Consider the following 5,303-nt stretch of genomic DNA (forward strand, 5'->3'; position numbering starts at 1 on the left):
ATTTGCGTGTTGGAGTTAGGCAAATGGAATGGAATGAAAACATAAAACTTAGCAGTTTTTGTGTGTTGTAAGAAAATGTTGTCAATATTTTGGTTTCATTTTGAGTTTGCCATCTTCTTTTGACAATCCCTACTTCACTGAAAGGAAAAATTCAAATCAGCTGATAAGATGAGCCAACCATATAGTTGAGCCATGACAAAAATCAAAATTAAATGTCATAAATATAAAAAGTCAAATTGAATTGTAAATCGAAAAAAAATTATTTCAGAAATGCCGGAGAAATGGCAAGACTTTCAACTGCTTCCCAAAATCATCAATGGTGGTGTTGGCTCTACTGTTGGCGTTCTGTGCGTCTTTCCACTCGATCTTGTCAAAACTCGTCTGCAGAATCAACAAATCGGTCCCAATGGAGAAAAACAGTATAGCAGTATAATAGATTGCTTTCGTAAGACCATACGTAGCGAAGGTATTCTGGGTATGTATCGCGGCATTACTGTTATTTTATTGCTTGCAACACCCGAGAAGGCCGTCAAATTGGCAGCAAACGACTATTTTCGCAGTTATTTAACAAAAGAAGATGGCAAGCTACCAATACCTAGACAAATTTTAGCTGGTGCTGGCGCTGGTTGTTTTCAAGTACTCGTCGCAACACCAATGGAATTTATTAAGATCCAACTTCAGAATGCAGGACGTGTGTCAACAAAGGAAACCATTCAAGCTGAACGCTTAACTGCAACGAGCATATTTTTGAAAATGATTCGTGAGAAGGGCATCTTCGGTTTATATCGTGGCATCGCACCGACGGCCTATCGTGATATAATATTTTGTCTCGTTTACTTTCCATTATTTGCTGGCATCAATGCCATGGGACCACGTAAGCCTAATTCAGAAGATGCGGTGGCGTATGTTTCTTTCGTTGGTGGTTTGATTTCGGGATGTACTTCGGCATTTGTAGTGACACCGTTCGATGTGGTTAAAACGCGTTTGCAAGCGCTCAAAAGGCGTGCCGGAGAGCAGGAGTTCACTGGTGTGCTAGATTGTTTTGTAAAAACTTTAAAAAATGAGGGAATAACTGCTTTATTCAAAGGTGGTCTATGTCGTATTATGGTCATATCGCCACTTTATGGAATTGTTCAAGTTCTTTATTATTTTGGTGTGGGCGAAGCTGTGTGCGCTTATTTGTTTGGTCAAAGTTAAACGTTGAAATAAAATAGAAAGGATATAATATTGAAGATAAAAAAATAAAAATATTGCTTTAATAAAATTTGGTTTGTAACATGGTTATTCCACAATGGCTTGTAAGTTAAATTTATCTATGTTTTTTAACTTCGCTCAATTTTCAAGGAAGTTCCTGGAAGGCATTCTCCTGGCCTTATATCACGATGCACGAATACAGCTCAATTTTAAGTTGATTCCGTTCAAGCCAAAAGATTTGCAACCGCACAAACCAAGCTAATTTCGTAACTTGTATAACCTCGTCAGTGCGACCAAAGGTACTATAAGTTTCGTACTACTTTTAGTCTTTTAAATAAATAACAAATTACCTGTAACAACCTAAGTGAAGTAAATGAAGTTGGGTGGTTGAAGTCCATAAAGCTTCATCATGAATTTGAAGCCGATTTCACACTGTTGTCAAAAGATCACCAGTGCAATTTTTTCAGTACAAAAGTCCTACTTTAAGTCCCTTATAATATCTGTCCGGAAAAAAAAGCTTGGGCCTTGACTATTACAACAACAGACATCAAGAATGATATTTATGCTCTTTCTCAACCGAAAGTTATAAAACATCATATTTCTGAGGCTCATATTTTTCACATATAATTAATAGCGCTCCGAAAATATTTGATGGGTGGTGAAACAAATCTAAGCATAGAATTTTCGACTCACATTTTTAAGGCCTAAAGAACAAGCGAAAACTGATTCTTTCTTTCCGCTGTATCTCAGTTGCTGCAACAAATTTTCGACGTTCTACAAAATGAAGCTTATGATTTCTCTTATTTGTTCAAAAATGAATTTCTCGCGAGCGTCGACTAACTCCTAGCGAGACTCTCGAACCTCGAAATGTCCCCAAAACTCGCGAGCTTTTCCACATGCAATATAACCGCTGCATTGCAAGTATTACATAGAGCTTACGATTTCTTCTCCAACGCCAGGGATAACATGAGGGAAAATTTTGGCAATAAATCCTAAACTCATCTATAATGATGTCAGTGCAGCGACCAAATCGAAAGTTGAGAAACAAGTAAGCTTAACGACTACTTCCAGATTGGAGAACCTCTCGAAAAGCCGAGTTCTCAATTTCTCGAGTCCCGAGATTCTCTTGCGTGCATGAGAAGAAATGAAATCTGGCAATGTAGCGACAAAACTGTTAAAAATTATTCAAAATTTACCAGACTTCGAGGTTCAAGAAACTCGTGCGAAATCAATTTCTCGATTTCTCGAGTCTCGCCTGTATTCGAGAAGAAATCGTAAGATCTTAAATGCTTTGCTGGTTTAGTATATTTAACAGATGAAGACAGAAAAATAAACGATATTGACGGAGCTTTTGTAAATTTCGTAAACTTATCAAGAACTATTTGCATTCATTAAAATTATTACGAAAACATTCTTGAAGCAACCTTAATAAAATTAAGGCTGCTTGTGTTAAACTAAAAATATTATTGAGCAGAAAATATTTTACAATTTTTGGTGAATTCGTGATTGAAATAAATTACCATTTAACTTTCTATTTGTAGGTAAATAAAGGTGTGTCTGCGTAACGGTAATATGTGAGCGGCATATAAAATTAAATTTGATTTGCTTGTGATTAATTGCCTGCGGTCGTGTGTGCCTCTCATGGAACGAGAACAAAGCACAAATCTTGGTACCCAATTCGAGTGAGAATGTAATAAATTTATGTTGCAATATATCAACGGTGAAGCACAAACCCATATATGCAAATTCAGATACACAAATCATACTATTACAAAGCACAATCCTAGATGTAAATTTATAAAGATATTGGCGCATTACTAAAAAGGGTTTGATCAGAAAATGGCGAAATGAGTTGCGTAGTGTGCCCATTATTAGCTTTTGTGATTGTTAAAATGCGTACACATTCCATGAAATTACCCTGTAGGAAACCTACTACTCTCATATTACCAAACATGTACTCATAGAAAAAATTGTTCTAAATCGAAAGAAAGATGTCCAAAACTAAGAACATTCGTTGACGAAAGTCTGTTAAGTACATTTTGTCGTAAGCCGTGAACCATGGTCTTGTTTTGCGAATATATTTTTCAATATTACCACGTTTTGCATGTTAAATGCACACAAGCAGTTTGGTCTTAATTATTTAAAATTGACATGTGCTTGATTTATTAAGATTTTTTGATCTCGTCATGATGGTTGTCAAAGATACAAAATGTAAAATTCTGAAGAAGCCTTTCCCATCTCTACAAAATTATATTTGGAAGTTCTAAATTTTTTATGGCGTAATTTTGTCAGGTTTTAATATTTACCGAATAAATATTTACAGAGCTGTGAAAGGTGTGCGCTTATTAAAATGCGGCATAAAAAATCAAATCAATGTCTCTATACTCCTTGAAGAACAGTAGTGTTTCTTAAACTCCGATCTTCTCAGTGGGAGAACCGCACTGCAAACCATTGCTAAGCAGTTTTTTCTTTATCCCTCTAAACTATGTATATCGGATATTATGATCACATAATTTTTTTGCTATGTGTACAACATATACCAAGCGCCTTTATTAGGATTCCGTGTTTTTGAAAGATTGAAAAACTCTCTTTATATATGTCAAATGGTCAACAAGGTTCAGCCTTATCAACTTAATTATATTGTTTCGATAGGCATCTGCCCATAGGCATTCCTGCATCTATCACCGCCGCAGTCAATAACTGCTATTTTGCTGAGTTCATCTTCTTATCGAAAGCAGATTTGCAGCATTTTGCTTCTTTTAGAATCTGAGAATAAAACCAGAGCCTCTGTGACACCACACTTTAGCCTCTAAATCACTTCGCACCACCTGCGACAAGGTCACCGTTACCATGCAAAGCGGCCCACATAGTGTAAGGCTCTATTGAAATACAGCATAGTTCAAGCATGTGAGCGCCCAAGGTACACAGCTAAATATTAGGTCTAAGTCTTTACATCAGTGACAAGTTGCCTGTCCTTGAAATGGCTTAAGAACCAATAGTGGAAAAGAAACTGATGTATGTTTGTGGTAGGTCAAGTTCGGAACCACACTTATATTGAACAGAATAAGCACGAGTAAAATATATATCTTCCGGCAGATACAGTTCTTCTGTGTTCTTCAGCAGCTGTTGCATGGAACAATTTGTTGAACGTCAAACAAGTAAGGAAGGTTAAGTTCGGGTGTAACCGAACATTACATACTCAGTTGAGAGCTATGGTGACAACATAATGGAAAATAACCATGTAGGAAAATGAACCGAGGGAAACCCTGGAATGTGTTTTTATGACATGTGTATCAAATGCAAGGTATTAAAGAGTATTTTATGAGGGAGTGGGCTATAGTTCTATAGGTGGACGCCATTTAGGGATATCGCCATAAAGGTGGATCAGGGTTGACTCTAGAATTTGTTTGTGCGATATGGGTATGAAATGAAAGGTGTTAATGAGTATTTTTAAAAGGGCTTGGGGCAGTTCTATAGGTGGTCGCCTTTTCGAGATATCGCCATAAAGGTGGACCAGGGTAGACTCCAGAATATGTTTGTACGATATGGGTATGAAATGAAAGGTGTTAATGAGTATTTTTAATAGGGCTTGGGGCTTAGTTCTATAGGTGGACGCCTTTTCGAAATATCGCCATAAAGGTGGACCAGGGGTGACTCTAAAATGTGCTTGTACGATATGAGTATCAAATTAAAGGTATTAATGAGGGCTTTAAAAGGGAGTGGTGGTAGTTGTATAAGTGGTCGCCTTTTCGAGATATCACCATAAAGGTGGACCAGGGGTTACTCTAGAATGTGTTTGTATGATATGGGTATCAAATTAAAGGTATTAATGAGGGTTTTAAAAGGGAGTGCTTGTAGTTGTATCGGTGGTCGCCTTTTCGAGATATCGCCATAAAAATGGACCAGGGGTGACTCTAGAATAAGTTTGTACAATATGGGTATCAAACTAAAGGTGTTAATGAGTATTTTAAAAGGGAGTGGGCCTTAGTTCTATAGGTGGACGCCTTTTCGAAGTATCGCAATAAAGGTGGACCAGGGGTGACTCTAGACTTTGTTTGTACCATATGGGTATGAAATGAAAGGTGTTAATGAGTATTTTTAAAAGGGAG

At 37.0% G+C, this 5,303-nt stretch overlaps 1 pseudogene; it reads left to right on the forward strand.

Moving 5' to 3' along the window:
* The first annotated feature begins 270 nt into the window (after window positions 1–270).
* LOC137248834 (mitochondrial glutamate carrier 1 pseudogene) lies at window positions 271–1,197 on the forward strand (annotated as a pseudogene).
* The last annotated feature ends 4,106 nt before the right edge of the window (window positions 1,198–5,303 follow it).

The sequence above is a fragment of the Eurosta solidaginis genome, chromosome 4 (genome assembly GCF_040869045.1).
Source record: "Eurosta solidaginis isolate ZX-2024a chromosome 4, ASM4086904v1, whole genome shotgun sequence".
NCBI lineage: Eukaryota > Metazoa > Arthropoda > Insecta > Diptera > Tephritidae > Eurosta > Eurosta solidaginis.